Source organism: Erinaceus europaeus, chromosome 3, assembly GCF_950295315.1.
Source record: "Erinaceus europaeus chromosome 3, mEriEur2.1, whole genome shotgun sequence".
NCBI lineage: Eukaryota > Metazoa > Chordata > Mammalia > Eulipotyphla > Erinaceidae > Erinaceus > Erinaceus europaeus.
In genome coordinates, this window is record NC_080164.1 from 58,087,496 (window position 1) to 58,104,706 (window position 17,211).

The following is a 17,211-nucleotide window of genomic DNA, read 5'->3' on the forward strand; positions in this document are numbered from 1 at the left end:
TTCTCTGAAAATCAAAGAATGTGAGCATTTTCCCATGAGCCCTCTGAATCTCTTCACTAGTGAAGTTTCTGTTCATAAGCTCACCCCATTTTCTGGTGGGGTAGTTTGTTTAGTTGCTAAGCTTATTGAATTCTTTATTTTGGTTTTTTAGTCCTTTATCTGTGTCTACCTTATAAATACCTTCTCACATTCTGTAGGTTGTCTTTATGTTTGGGTGATGGTTCTCTTTGTTGTGTAGAAGCATTTCAGTGTGATATAACCACATTGGTTTAATTTTGCTTTTGTAATCTTCGCTATTGGACTTGAGTCTTTGAAAACATTTCTGAAGCAAATCATTAAATGTTCTACCAATGTTTTTTGTTTGGTTGGTTTTTGCTGTTGTTGTTGTTTACCCTATGTATTTGATAGGTTTTGGACATCAGGCTAAGGTAGATAAGCCAAGAGAAGTACAAATATCTAGTGATCTTGCTTTTAAGTGGAACTTAAGAAATAAAGACAAAGTGCTTGATTTGGCAAAATTGGAATACACAGATTAGCATAGTCCCTGTGTAAGGATGACACACAAATTAGTGAAACATTCTATATCTTTTGAGTATACTTATGTTCATAGCAGCATAATATGTAATAGCCAGAACTTGGAAGCAACCTAGGAATTCAACAGATAAATGGCTAAGAAAGTTGTGATATATACACAATGTAATGCTACTTAGGTATTAAGAGTGATGAATTCACTTTGTTTAATTTCATCTTGGATGGAGCTTGAAGGAATCATGTAAAGTAAGATAAGCCAGAAAGAGAAGGATGAATATGAGATGATCTCACTCATGGACAGAAATTGAGAAATAAGAACAGAAAGGGGAAACACAAAGTAGAAGTTGGACTTAGTTTAGTGTGTTGCACCAAATTAAAGAACTCTGGGAGAAGAGGGGTTGTTGAGCTCCCAGTGCACAATGGTGAGGGAGGACCTGGTGGGGGGCGGGTAGAAAATTGAGAAATTTTACACATGTATCAAAAACTATATCTACTGTGAACCATTAATCCCCCAATAAAAGTAAATTAATAATAAATGAAAAAAAAGACAGAGTGGAAAACACAAAGTGAAACCTTAACTGGGTATAAAGTATTATACTTAAGCAAAGGACTCTGGAGAATAAAGGGGTGGGGAGAGGAAGTGAAGAAGCCTTGAGGTCCTGACGCATGATGATTTACAAGGACATAAGTTGTGGTTGAGAGTTCTTCAGAGAATTTTCACAGAGAAAGGAAAAATTGTACTTATGTGTCAACAACTGCATTGTAAACCATTAAGCCACCCATTTAAAATATCACTTTTAAAAAAAATCTAGTCTCCAATTATAATGGGTCCAATCTTTTCTCAAAAATACATATATGTTACATATAATAGGAATACCAATCTCCACATAGTGAATTTATGCTATGCTACTTTAAAAATATGTTCTAAATTTAAATATATGATGTAATGAAAATACTAGATGTTGGAAGTGAGGATTTTAGCAACACAAGCTTCAGGGTTGGAAATATTTGGTTGCCTTTCAAAAATATGCCAAAAAATTACTTCCCTGTGTCAACCTCCTGATGTTTTCCTCTTATGGCATTTTTTTTTCTTTTGCAACTTTATCAGTCATTTATCCATTCTTAGTATATTTCAATTCTTTGTTTATTGATATTCACATTAGTTTGTTTCTTTTTTCTTTTTATATTTTTCTTCAGTTTGTTTCTTTTATTCAGGATGAACTCACAAATATATTTCCTTGAACATTACAAACTTGAAAATATTTAGTTTTAGTATTCATACCTGTATTATGAACACCTTGAATTACATTTTCTTTTTCATTCATTTTTTTTAAAGATTTTATTTATTTATGAGAAAGATAGGAGGAGAAAGAATCAAACATCACTCTGGCACATGTACTGCCGGATCTAACTCAGACCTCATGCTTGAGAATCCAAAGCCTTATCACTGCGCCACCTCCCGGACCACTGTTTTTTGTTTTCGCTGACTCTGGACCATCAATGCTCCAAAATGAACAAAAAAAAAAAAAAAGGGGGGGGAGACTTTTGGTTTTGTTTTCATGGAGAGGGGCAAAGATAGCATATCACTGAAACCCTCTTCTTCTTCTAGCGTTTGCCCTTCTTCCGTAGCCAGTCAACGGTATCAGGTTGAAAGCTGTCAGGAGCTGCTTGTTGCTGGCTTTGAAAGTGACTGGGATCCATGTGGATTCAGTGGGCTAGGAAGGATCGTCAGTTTCCCCAATGAATGGGTACTCACGGGATGCACCACAAGAAGGTCGATCCAATGCATCCCACTGAAACCCTCTAATGTGGTAGGAGTCTCTCTCAAATCCTGATGGCCTAGTAAAACAGCTTTACTCTCCCGGAGAGCTATTTTATGGACTTGGGCTATGTTTTCTTAGTATGGCTTTTTAGATTTTATTCTACAGTGTTCTGGAGGTAAATATCACTTGGAGAAATCTGAAGTTAGCATGATTTTTCTATGTGCTTGATTAGTATTGTCTACTAGTATTGTCTATTAGTATTGTGCTTGAAAGTATTGTCTACTTGAATGACTACCGCCATCTTGAAAAAAATGGTTAAAATTTACACACACAAAAAAATCATAGTTTGCCCACACTAAAGATCTTTGAATATGCCTAATCACCCCCACCTCAGATTTCAGGGAAGTTTTATGATTTTTCTTTTATTTATTTTTACTTATTTATATATATATTTTTTCCAGAGCATCTCTCATTATGGTTCAGGGGATTAAATCTGTCATCTTTAGTGACTCAGACATGAAATTATTTTTGCATAACCATTATTCTATGGCCCCAGCCCAATTTTCTGTCTTTTACTGTGTAATTTTTCTATGCTCCTTTATCCTCATTTTTTTAACAACATATTTCATTTTTCAATGTCTTTTTTTTTCTTTTCGGGGGATTAATGGTTTACAGTCAAGAGTAAAATGGGATAGTGTGTCTAACATTCCTGTTTTTCACGCAGCACTTTAACCACCACCACCAACAACAACATCCTCTGCCCCACCCCCATTTCCTCTGCCTTCATGTTCTAGGACCTGCACTCCCTTCCTCCCCCCCCCCCATCACCCCAGAGTCTTATACTTTGGTGCAACACCAACTCCAGTCCAAGTTCTACTTTGCAGCATAAACTTTAAAAGGAAATCAAGCAAGGAGCAATAATGTGGAAGAGTTGCTATTTTAAACCAAGAAAAACTTAACAGTCTCCATTGCATTAGATTTAGTTGAGGGCGCAGGGGAGCAACTTTTACTGTTAACATTTGAGATAAGATTCGTTAACACCGTATTTCTAATGTTTTCCCTTTTCTTTCTGTACTCATGATGAATATCTTACAATTTCTCTTCATTAAGAACTTTGTAGCAAAAGTTTAAGTTTATGGAGAGGCTAATTTCCAGACACCTACATATGAAAGTTACAGTGTAGCAGTATTTAAATTATGCTCCACCTCAGCTCTGGCAACTGTTCTATGCTCATTTTTCATTTTTCTTTACAGAGAAGCTTCACCTTAGTCATATAATTTAATCTCCACACAATTTTTAGAGGTTGGAAAATTTTCAGATGTGTGTAAATAATCAATTGGATCACTCTCCTCTAATTAGAATATTGAATAATTATAGGATTCTGTGTTTAGCCAACTCAAATACTTTTCTCCTTTGCCCACTCATTAAAGAAGAGGAAGAGAAGGAAGAAGAGGTGAAGGAGCGGGTGAAAGAGGAGGAGGAGGAGAATCACTTCTTCAGCATCACATGACCACATGGTCATGTGGTATATTTTTGGCTGGTAAAATAGAAGAAATTCTACTACAGGTTTAGATCTGGGGAAATCTTTCACTTTTCTGATAAAGCTGAGGAAAATCTGACATCCCTCTACAACCACTCTCCATTTTACCCAGATGTGAATACAAAGAAGAGAGGGAAGATACTGTAGACTTATGAGGACAAGCCAAGGACATCAGTTGCTACCAGTACCAACATGATTGAGTCATGGAATGAGCATCATCATCTGCCTGCCTATCTTATTACATGAGTGATTTTAAAAAAAAAAAAACTTTATTTTCTTATTGACATTAGTAATATACAATATTACTATGGCCAGAAGTTAATGCTATCAATTGATAATAATGTAAATGTGGAGAATTGATTTAAGCTCAATATCCAGTATATTTTATGCTAAATTTAAATAATACAATGTATCTTAAATATTATAACTATTTTTATGCTCAATCTTTTTAAAATAATTTTATTATCTTCATTTATTTATTGGATAGAGACATCCAGAATTCTAGAGGAAGGGGAAGACAGAGAGGGAGAGAGACAGAAAGACACCTGCAACCCTGTTTCACCACTCGCAAAGCTTTCCCCCTGCAGGTGCGGACCGGGGGCTCGAACCTGGGTCCTTGAGAGAAAGTATAATTAGTTTGATACAGTATATTTCCAGTAAACCAGAAGAATGAGAATGGCTAAAAAATTCTTGTGTGTGAATCTAAATATTTTTCCTGATTTGCATGACTGTGCTAGACACTGAATGATTGTGTTCATTTGCATAGTATAAGCAATTCACTTTCTCATACATCTTAAAAGTCTACCTACACAAGAGATAAGAATTATGTTGTTTTATATTAAAATTGATAAAATTTCATGAATCATTTTCATTGACTGATGATTTATAAACTACTCCTCTCCCAGAAAACCTCATTATTTTTTGAAGCCTCAACTGGTGTCCAAAAAAATTCCAACTAAGTAAGTTATAGTGCCATGTTATGCCAGTTTTCAAGTTGAAGGTTTTCTGGGTAATCTTTTAATTGGTTTTGAATTGTGCTATTTGTCTCAGAACTCCATTAATGATAAATAATTCAGAAACTAAATGAAACATTGATGCAGCACACCAAAGTAGTTTAGGCAGTTTTTTTTTCATAATCTGATAATTATACATAACTAGTCATCATTATTTGAAACATATTATGTTCTATTGAAGCATGAGAGAGGTTTCCTAGTTAAGTTCAACTAATCTTATTGACAATAGGTGTCTGTAGGCAAAATCTGTTTATTGGTGTAATGGTTTGGCCGTACAACAAGTATGGTTTTTGCTTTGTAGAGGGTCATTAATTATATCATTTTTCAAATAAATATTTGCTTCTATTATTCTGAAAAATCATCGGTTCAGTAGATAAGGCAAATGCGTAAGTGCAGAGAGCTATGGCTATTTGTTGCAGATTGTCTGAAATAATGTACTGTTTCAGGAGAGTACACAAGTGAAGAAAAAAAGGCACAGTTGTTTGGTGCGCATTTAAGTACTTAAACAGGGGAGTGGCTCTGCTTTCAGACATTCTTGCTTGACAAAATCATTGGAGTCAAATCATGTAGAGCGCTGTGTCATGCCAATCAAGAGTATTAGCGTCATTTGTGCAGTGGAAAAGCTTGTGTTTGAAGAGAGGGTTTCTTTATCTACACTGATTAAGTACAATAGAAAGGCTAAAGCACTTACCCAGCTAATTCTGATAAAAGTGGGGTCATTTATGCAAGTACATATAATACACATAGTAACAGAAACCGTGCATAAAGATTCCATTCTACCTTCCTTTTTTTTTTTTTTTTAACTGCAATTGCTTTCGAGTTTGGTAAAAATGAGTGGTCCAGTAGGAATATCTTTATGGGGTATTACTTAGGGAATTACCAAAGATAAAGGTGCAGCAAGTTCCCTCTCTCTCTCTCTCTCTCTCTCTCCCTCCCTCCCTCCTTCTCTCTCTCTCTTCCTTGCCTCCAGGGTTATCTCTGAGACTCCCGTGCTTGCACTACAAATCCACTGCTCCTGGTGACCATTTTTTTTTTAATTTCTAATGGACAGGACAGAGAGAAATGGAGAGAGGAGGGGAAAATAGCTAGGGAGAGAGAAACATAAAACACTTTCAGGCCTGCTTCACCCCTTGTAAAGCTTCCTCCCTGCAGGTGGGGAGCTGGGGGACTCAAACCTGGAGCCAGTATTTGTGCCACCACCAAGCCCCCTGCCCTCTCATTTCTAAAAGTACTTATACTGTTTATGTAGAATGATAACAATCTACTTGTGTCTGATGATGAGAAAAGACAAATTGGTGGTGATCATGTTTTGTACAAACCTATTATAAGGAGATGAGAGATTATACATGTGTCAACAACTGTACTGTAGTTCATTACCTCAATAAAGAAAGGGAAAAGTAACATCCTACTTCCACACAATAGAATGAAGAACTGGGAAAAAAATCAGCATCTTTTGACCACTTAACTTTTTAATATTAATACTTTAGATTTATAAGCTAGATATTGTGATATTGGATTAATTATAACTTATTAGTCAATGGTGTTTTACTATAATAAGATTACTAAAAATACAGTTGAAATTACAGGGACAACACATTTTGATCACCTTTTTTTTTTCAGTAACAGAAATCTACACCTCTGATAGGAATATTGTATAATATGTGTATACATTCAGATGTTAAACTGTAATGGCACCAGTAATAATAGGCAGGTAGAATAGAACAAGTTCAAATAAAGCTTCATAAGGAGATTACACACTAATATTAAAGCTTCAACAAAGATTTATTAGACAACTATGGGTTATATTTTTCCTTTATATTACCATGTAAGTGTTTTTTTTTTTTTTTTTTTTTTTTTTTTTACCAGAGCACTGCTCAGCTCTGGCTTATGTCGGTGTGGGGATTGAAAATCTCTTTGCATAACCATTATGCTATACCCCCACCCCCACCATGTAATTTTTATTAACACTCTAACTGCATATTTGGATGTTTTTACTATTAAAACTAGGTATTGAAGCCTGTCCCCTCCCTGCTAATTTCAATTCCAATTTTGTTAAAATGAAGTTTGCTCACAAATGTAGTCTTTATGTGGGCTTCTTAAATATGTAAATATTTTCTTCTGTTACATCAATCTACTTGCCTACGCTTGTGGCAATAACATCTACCTGAGGTCAGGGTCATATTTTTTTCCCCCAGTATTTGTTTCTTCCGCAGAGGAATTGAAGAGCACCTGAGGAAGAAGTAATTATAATTGGATAGATGTAGGAGGGGTTTTAGAAAGGTAAGCATACCTGGGGAGCAGAGGTTGAATAGAAAATCTATAATAATCTTTGATGTTAGAAAAAGAAAGCCCTTCACTTCTTCAGGAGTATCTGTCACTTTAGAATTACCTCAAAGGTTAAAAAAATCATACGAATTTTAAATAGAAATAGATTGACTTCTGTTCTAGATAGCTATTGTTTGTTATAAATCACACTCCCTAACTGTAATTACCAAAGAATATACAGTCATTTTGTTTTTTTAAATCTGTAATAGCGGGGGTTGGACAGTAGCACACTAGGTTAAGTGTACATAGTATGAAGCACAAAGACCCACTGGAGCCCCTGGCTCCCCATCTACAGGAGGAGTCACTTCACAAATAATGAAGCAGGTCTACAGATATATGTCTTTCTCTTTCACTTTCTATCTCCCCTCCCCTCTCAATTTCTCTCTGTCCTATCCAACACAAAATAAGCCTGGAGGAAAAAGAAAATGGAAAGAAAGATTTATAATAGCTCCAGGATTTAACTGGAATCAGTTATATAGTTCTTCCTGGGGGGTTTTATACAGTTCTTGCCTGATGGTAGTAGAGACTGAGCATATATATTTGTTTTAATATTTACTTATTTATTCCCTTTTGTTGCCCTTGTTTTATTGTTGTAGTTATTATTATTGTTGTTATTGATGTCATTATTGTTGGACAGGACAGAAAGAAATGGAGAGAGGAGATGACAATAGAGATGGGAGAGCAAGATAGACACCTGCTTCACCACCTATGAATAGATTCCCCTGCAGATGGGGAGCCAGGAGTTTGAACGGGGATCCTTATGCCAGCCTTTGTGCTTTGTGCCACCTGTGCTTAACCTGTTGTGCTACCACCCGATTCCGACTGAGCATATTTTAAGACCACTTGGTCACATGTCTGGACATGAGACTGGATTTATTTGGTGATATTGGCCAAAAGTTCTCCACATGTCCTATGTTATTTATCTACTTCCTATAGCATAGTGAATAGATTTACAGAAAAAGAAAACGGACCATGAGGATGAAGCAGAACTCAAATCAACCATTATGAGCTACCTTCAGGATCACCTGTCATTGTTTCCTCCAGAGTTCATCAAATTCAAGGGGACATCAACCCTCACCAAGGCAATTTAAATGACTGGGGAAATAGAACTAGTAGTCCTACCTCAAGAATTTGCATGCTTCTGGTTCATTCCCTGGTTGTACTACATGTACTGGAGTGCTGCTCTGGCATATCTATCATCTATCTATTTATCATCATCTATCTATCTATCTATCTATCTATCTATCTATCTATCATCTATATACATAACATATATATATGTAATAAATCTTACTTCAAAGCATTTTAAGCAGAATATATGATAAAGGAGAATATTTTATGGTCTTACTGGGGAAAGAATAATCTGTCACAATTCTGTAGATCAATTTAGGAAAAAATAGCATCTTTATACTTTTGAGTCTTCCTCTCCATGGACACACTAAAATTATCTACTTATATAGGTATTCTTGTTATGTTTAAATAAAGTTCTATTTTTCCACACAAAGCATATGTAAATATTGAATTAATAGGTACCTTGTAATTGTGTGATATTATAAAGGTTATCTTTTAAAAATATGTTTTCTAAAATTTATTATTCTTATGCAGTATTATTATTCATTTTATGTTGATTTTGTATTCAATAAATCTGCTTTACTATGTAATGAATTCTAATAAAGAATGTTTATATTGTACTACATTTTCTACATAGGTAGTCTTGTTATATCTGACCAATGATGGATATGCTTTCTATCTATATTTGTCATTACACATAGTATTTACTATGTCCCAAATACTATTTTAAGTTTAGTGAAATAATAATAAATTCAACTTTCATAACCTCTGATGAGTTAGCATTATCATTCCCACTATACAAATTACAAATGGAAGCATACAGAAGATAAAACATTTAGCTAAGGCTTATTATTGTTAGTGGAATGTTTTAGGACCAAGAGACTCTGAATCCCAGTGCCAGTGCAACTACCTGAGGTTAGGGTCATTTTTTATTTCTTCTCACCATTTATTTCCTCCACAGTAGAAATGGAGAGCAACTGAAGAGGAATTATCATAACTGGATAGATGTAAGTACGAGGGGCTATACCTGAGAAGTACCTGGGTTTAATTAAGAAGGCAGGCAATTTCAACAAATCAATAAAAAATTGATTCCAGCTGGGATTAAGACTAGGAATAGTCAGGGGCAGAGCCAAGATGGCAGCTTGAAGATTATAACTGGCATATGCTCTGCAAGAAGGCTGCTGTAAACCTGGGAATTTCAGGTAAGGGCAGGCTTTCCAAGCCAGTGATGGAGGAAGTATACATGAGAGGTCAAGGTGGAATCAAGACAGAGCCATATAACCCACCCTTAGGCTAGCAAGTAGAGGCTGAAAAGGACAAAGGAAGCATGGAGTTGTGAGTTTTACTCTTTCCCTCTGCATTGCCCCCACCCACCCTCCAAGGACTAACTCCCAGACCAGAGGGATAAGGGAACTGTCTACAAATTAGGAGGGTCTCCTGTGGAGTTAATCTCATTAGCAAGAATCCAAACTCAGGGGGGACCTTTGTCCAAGAAAAGTGTTTTTTTGTTTCTGTTGTTGTTTGTTTGTTTTAATTTTATTTATAAAAAGGAAAAACTGACAAAACCATAGGATAAGAGGGGTACAACTCCACACAATTCCCACCACCAGAACTCCATATCCCATCCTCTCCCTTATAGCTTTCCTATTCTTTAACCCTCTGGGCATATGGACCCAAGGTCATTGTGGGATGCAGAAGGTGGAAGGTCTGGCTTCTATAATTGTTTCCCTGATGAACATGGGTGCTGACAGGTCGATTTTTGAAGGGGGCTAGAACTCTATCTGAGTAGTTGACTTCCTGGACCAACTGTTGCCTCTGCTGGGGTTGTTAAAATAATTTCCTTAGGTTTCCCTTGGGTCAATTTACCTATGTTTTTTTCTTGAGTTTGTTTGATAACTGCTTCTTCTAATTGTTTTCCCTTTGTTTAGTGCCGGGGTGGGGTGGTAGGGGGATTATTTGCAGCCAATAAGGAATAGTTTAATCTGGTAAATTTTTTTAATAGTTTAATCTGATAGGATTTTAAATCCAACTTTTTTTGTTTGTTTGTTTTCTGTTTTCTCTCTGGGTTGACCAAAATTAGCTACTGTTCTTCTTCCATTGATTGGTGATTGAGGGTCCTCTCTATTGTAGGGCAATCATGCTTTTCTTTCTCTCTTTTCTCTACTTTTCTTTTTCTTTCCTCCTCTCTGATTTGAAAATTCTTTTTCCTTTTGCTTTTTCTGTATTCACTTGCACATTTTTGTGATTTATCTTATGAAAGAAGCCTGACTCATTGGTCTCTCTCCCTCTTTTTCTCCTTTCTTTTATTTTCTTTCCCGCTATCTCTAGAATTTATAATTCATAGTTGATTTTAGTAATTGCCTATTCTTGCTTTGTCATTTTTCTTTTTTTGGATTTATTTTTGTACTGGCGGTATTGCTTGACTAACTGGTTTTCATTGAATTGCATTACTTGTTGCTTCTGTTGCTATTGTTTTATTTTCTGACATTTGTCCTTTCATTTGTGAAGGGACTTTGGTTTGGTGTGGCTTGTCCTCACACATACACAACAACTGAATGACAATAGACAGGACACAAGAAAACAAACCACACTGATATAAAAGTGGTCAAATCTAAAACAGTTAAATCAACTACTGCAATATATCAGGACAGGAGACCAGAAGAAATTCCAAATAAGACAGAAGCAACTAAAAATGAGATGAGGAAGACATTTAAATATTAATTGATGTATTAATCACAGAAGTGAGGAAAGTGCTATCAGAAATAGGAAAATAATCAGTGAGACACTGAAATAAAATATGAGCTATCATGAGGTAATTAGAGAACTGAAATCTAGAATATCTGATCTAATAGATCATCTAGCAGAAGAAGCTAATACTTTAACTGAACAAATTAAAAAAAAAAAAAAATAGCTGAACTGAAGAAGGAAGCTGAGGAAAGGGAGAGCAGATTACCAGAAGCAGAAAACAGAATTAGCCAGACAGGGTGAGTTAGAGAAAACTAATAAGGGGGTAAAAGAGCTAAAAAAGAGATTAAGAGACACTTAAAACAACAAAAGAGACATATAGGATGGTGCCGGGATAGCCTGAGGGTGCTTCTTCCCGAGCTAGTGCTCTCTGGGTTGGAGAGAACTCAACTGGAGCCAATCTAGGCTGCTGCGTGGGAGAGGGATCAGGAACTCGTGCCGCACTAACTTCACAGGAGATACACTCTGGAACTCTCGGAGCCGGAAAGCAATTTCCAAGTGTGTTTAATCAGAAGAGCAGCTGTTTTTATACTCTCCAAGTAGAGCGGAAACAGGATGTGACATAGAGAGGGTGGAGCGAAAAGTGACTGGTGGAAGATCAGGGTGTGACAAGGAGAGGATCAGGGTGTGACAAGGAGAGGGGGCGGAGCAGGTGAGAATTTTACCACTAAACCACTAATGCCCTGGAGGGAGTGTGGTGCTTTATGTAAATGTAAAAGTGATTTATGTAAATAGACCAAAGCTTTGAATGGGATCAAACCAATCCCTATATAGGCATACCAGTGCTTGGTTAAGCAGAAGCCAGGGGGAGCTGGCATACTATCCAACAGGATGACCTCAGAAGAAGTAGCATACACATAATTGGGGTACCAAAGGAACTTAGAATGGAAGGGGAAGAAAACATCCTAGAGGAAATAATTGAAGAAGCTTCCCAGGGACCAGGTGGTTGTGCACCTTCTCAGACAAGCAACAGCTAAAGGAGGTGACTCTCACCAAGCCTGCCCTGAAAGAGACTCTAAAAGGCCTCATATAAGGAAACATGAACAACATAACCAAAAAAACTTGCCATATATCAGAGCACTCAAAAAATTGTTGAATAACGGCCCTGTAATACCTTAAATCCATAATATCAGTAAATTTCAATGGCTTAAATTTATCCATTAAAAGACACAGCATAGGAGGATGGATCAGAAAATACAACCCAACCATATGCTGTCTGCAGGAATCCCACCTGATTCAACAAGACAAAGATCAAAGTGAAAAGATGGAAAATTATCATATGAACTAATGGACCACAAAAAAAGGTAGAAATAGCTATTCTCATCTCTGACACAATAGACTTTAAAATAAATGAATAAAAGATGGACATGGACATTACATAGTGATCAGAGGATCAATTAACCAAGAAGATTTAACAATTATTAACATCTATGCACCCAATGAGGGTCCATCTAAGTACATCAAACACTTATTGAAAGAGCTACAAAAATGCATCAGTAACATAGTAATAGTAGTAGATTTCAGAACCCCACTCTCACACTTAGATCATGTAAGGAGAGAATCAACAAAGAAACAGAATTAATTGAAGAGATGGGTAGACAAGACCTCCTGGACATATTCAGTGTTCTTCACCAAAGAAATTGGAATATACATTCTTTTCAAATCCACATGGCACATCCTCAAGGATAGACCACATATTAGGCCACAAAAACAGTATCAACAAATTCAAGAGCATTGAAATAAGCCCAACCATCTTCTCAGACCAGAGTGGAGTAAAGCTAACACTTAACAAATGGAAAATTAGTAAAAAATAACAAAATTTGAAAACTCAACAACATACTGCTTAATAACCACTGGGTCAAAGAGGAATTCAAGCAAGAAATTCAAATGTTTCTAGATTCTAATAAAAATGAAGACACGGGAGTCTGACGGTAGCACAGTGGATTAAGTGCATGTGGTGCAAAGGACGAGCATAAAGATCCTGGTTCGAGCCCCCGGATCCCCACCTGCAGGGGAGTCGCTTCACAAGCGGTGAAGCAGGTCTGCAGGTGTCTATCTTTCTTTCCCCCTCTCCGTCTTCCCCTCCTCTCTCCATTTCTCTCTGCCCTATCTAACAACAACAACATCAATAACAACAACAATAATAACTACAACAATAATAAAAAAACAAGGGCAACAAAAAGGAAAATAAATAAGCATTAAAAAATTAAAAATTATTACAAAAAATGAAGACTCAAGCTATCAAAATATTTTGGACACCACTAAAGCAGTACTTAGAGGGAAACTCATAGTCATACAGGCACACATTAGAGAACAAGATAAAGTTCAAGTAAACAATCTAACTGCACACCTTAAAGAATTACAAATCTCATTGGTTATAATCTTACCTTTAGATCCCTGATTAGTAAATGATTTGTTCTGCTTTGTATCTTAATGCTTTTTCAGCAGATGCTACCATGACAATAACCCGACCTCACTACACAGATGACCTCACCAATGTGCCCTGGAACCCTTTCTCCCTAGACTCCTATCCAACTAGGGAAAAATATAAACCAGCTGGGAGCATGGATTGACCTGCCAATACCCATGTCCAGCGGACAAGCAACTACAGAAGCCAGATCTTCCACCTTCTGCATCCCATACAGTCCTGGGTTCATGTTCCCAGAGGGATAATGAACAGGAAAGCTTCCAGTGGAAGGGATGGGATACAGAGCTCTAGTAGTGGGAATTGTATGGAATTGTATGCCTCTTATCTCATGGTTTTGTTGATCATTATTAAATCAATTTAAAAAAATAAAAGTACTAGGAATAGAGTCACTTTCTGTGACTCTGATGTGCTTGTGCATTAGCTATACATTCTTCACTAAACAAAATTAACTTCTATGCACAGCCTACTTCACTTCTTTGAAATGAAGTTTGTACATCTGATCCACACAATCTTTAATGATTCTGCTGAAGCAGTATTTATGAATGGACCTTACTTTGGGGACTGGGTCTTAGGACCCCTCTCAGAGTCAGGGTCAGATTCCTATAACATTGTCATAAGTAATAGCTAGATGATTTAAACTGAGTCAATCTGGCCTAAACCTATATATAGTCTTAAATATCACATCATACAGTTTCACTTAAAACTTTTTTTTCTCACCTTTACTACACTAGTATCTATAATATAATGATAAACACAATTAGAGATATCAGACACCTTTTTTTTTTTTAATGATCTTGAAAAATCATTCTTTTCACCATTTAGGTGATAAGCTGGTACCATGTAAATTTTCAGATTAATATAAATCCTTCTATCTCTAATTTTTTTTTCTTTTCTTTTCTTTTTCTTTTTTTTTTTTTTTTTTTTTTGCTTCTAGGGTTATCACTGAGACTCAGCGCTTGCATTATAAACTGTTTCTGGATGCTATTTTTTCCCTTTTGTTGCCCTTGTTGTTGTTGTTATTATTATTGTTGTTGTTATCATTGTTTTTGGATAGGACAGAGAGAAATCAAGAGAAGAGGAGAAGACAGAGAGGGAGATTAGACACCTGTAGACCTGCTTCACAGCCTGTCAAGTGATCTCCCTAGAGGTGAGGAGCCGGGGGCTCAAACTGGGATCCTTGTATCAGTCCTTGCATTTTGTACCATATGCTATTAACCCTCTGTGCTACTGCCTGCCCCCCTTCCCTAAATTCTTTCCTTTTCTCTTTTTTTATTCATGTAATACAACTTATCAACTGGTGCTAATTTATTCAGGGATTTCCTACATCTATTAAAATCTTTTTTTTCTTTTTTTATCTATCTTTTAGGTGAGTTAATTGCACTATACAATTGTATTTAGTCAATCTTCCCTCTGGAAAGAATTCCACTTTATTAGACACTGCTAGATAGTAGAATAATTATGGATTTTGAAATTTAGTACAAAAGTAAAATTGATACATATCTCTTACCACTGATTGTGCTTACAAGTTTTTGAAAAAATATTTTAATTTTAACATATCCTAATTTTTCAAGTTATGATTTTATTTTATTGTGTTATAAGATTAATTAAAGTATTTATTTATTCTAAGACAAAGAGAATGGAGAGAAATAGAAAAAAAGGATAGTACTGCTCAGCTCTGCCATGAGGTTATACAACTAAGTTTAACCTGGAATTTCTGAGACCTTAGATTTGCAAATTGGTGTTCTAATAGGCTGCATTGTTTCCTGAGTCCTCACATTAGCATGTTAACATTTGATTTATATTTCACTGGAATAAGAAAAAGAGTCTTAATAAACATTTTCTTAAAAAAGATATTTATTTATTTATTTATTTATTTATTTATTTATTTATTTATGAGAACGTAGGAAGAGAGAGAAAAAGAACCAGACATCACTCTGGAACATGTGCTGCCGGGGATTGAACTCAGGACCTCATGCTTGAGAGTCCAAGTTCACTTGGACTTTACCCACTACGTCACCTCTCGGACCATTTTTTAAAAATATATATTGATGGTTTGATTGTGGTAAGTTGAATTTTCAGAAATTTATTTTTTAAAAAAATATTTAATGGGAGTCAGTTTACCACTGGCGCAGCTGGTTAAGCACAGGTAGTGCAAAGTGCAAGGACCTACACAAAGATCCTGGTTTGAGCCCCCAGCTCCCCACCGGCAGGGGAGTCCCTTCACAAGCGGTGAAGCAGGTCTGCAGGTTTCTGTCTTTCTCTCCCCCTCTCTGTCTTTCCCTCCTCCATTTCTCTCTGTCCTATTCAATAACAGTGACATCAATAACAACAACAATAATAACTACAACAATAAAACAACAAGGGCAACAAAAGGGGATAAATAAAATAAAAGTTTCAAAAATATTATATTTGTTTATTTTGAATAGAGACAGAGAAATTGAGAGGGAAGGGAGTGATAGAAAGGGAGAAAGAATGACATCTGCAGCATTGCTTCACTTCTCATGTGGCTTTCTCTCTGCAGGTGAGGACTGAGGACTTGAATTGGGGTCCTTGTATAATGTGTGTACTCAACCAGGTGCACCATCACCTGGCCCCAGAAATACTCTTTTTGTACTTAAAAATAATGTTCTGTTGCTAAGCCTAGTGAAATAGTGATAAGTCACTAGGATAAAGGTTGATAGGGAATACCTAGTGGAGGATTTAAGCAATTGCCAATGAACAAAAGAACTTTGAGTTAGAGAGGAAGGATCAAATTTGGCACTATCTGGTTGTGATGCACTAATAGCACTGGTTTTCTGCCACTTCAAAATGAAAATAATCTAGTCAAGCTTTTTGAACTAATATTCATTAATAGACATAGGTGGTGACTAAAGAGCAAGTTATCAACCCAGTGAAGCAATATAAAACTAAAAGGTGAGATTTATTTTAGAAATTACCAAGTCTTTTCAGGCAAACACATATGGAAAAAGGGGTGGAGAGTAATGAGATAAAAATAGAGCAAATATGTGCATCTTATTTCTAATAAATTTTTTAAAAGCAGGTTTTAGACAATTGAGGTAATTTTAACATAGTTTTTCATATTACCATAAATTATTTATTTCATTTGGAATAATTATGGAAAGCTAATCATTTTCTTTTGAACAAATATCTTGCTATATAACATTCCAAATAATCTCTTCACATATATCTTCCAGTTTATTATTTCTCTTTTTCTCTGTATCTAACTTGTTTATAGAATATTATACTTTAAATGTGAAGTATTATAACATTTCCTTTTATTGATGGAGTGTTCTTATTTCATCCTCTACTTTAATTTCTTAAATTCAGACACTCTCTGCCTTTATTAATAGTTCATTTGGAAGGTTTGGAGTCAGCTTATTTTTGTTCATGTTTTCTGCTGATTTCTTGTTTTCTGTTGTTTTAGAATTTCTAAAATTTAGTTTATATCCCTTGAACTTTATTATTCAGATCTGCTGAAACTTGGACTAAAATAATTTTTTTCTTTAGAGAATATGTGCCTGAGAACACTAGTAATACAGTCATAGTAATAAATGCATGACTTGAGTTTTATTTTTTTATATGCTATGGGTTACATTTGAAAAAGTATCAGTGAAGATTGACTTGTGTGGGGGCCAGGTGGTGGCACACCTGGTTGAACACACAAGTTACAATGTGCAAGGACCCAAATTCAAACCCCTTTTCCCACCTGCAGGGGGAAAGCTTTGCAAGTGGTGAACCAGGGCTACAGATGTCTCTCTTTCTTTGCTTCTCTATCTCCCCCTTCCCTCTCAATTT

General features: G+C 35.9%; 1 pseudogene; it reads left to right on the forward strand.

The window, feature by feature from the left end:
• The first annotated feature begins 491 nt into the window (after positions 1 to 491).
• On the forward strand, positions 492 to 589 carry LOC132537880 (U6 spliceosomal RNA; annotated as a pseudogene).
• Positions 590 to 17,211: the final 16,622 nt, after the last annotated feature.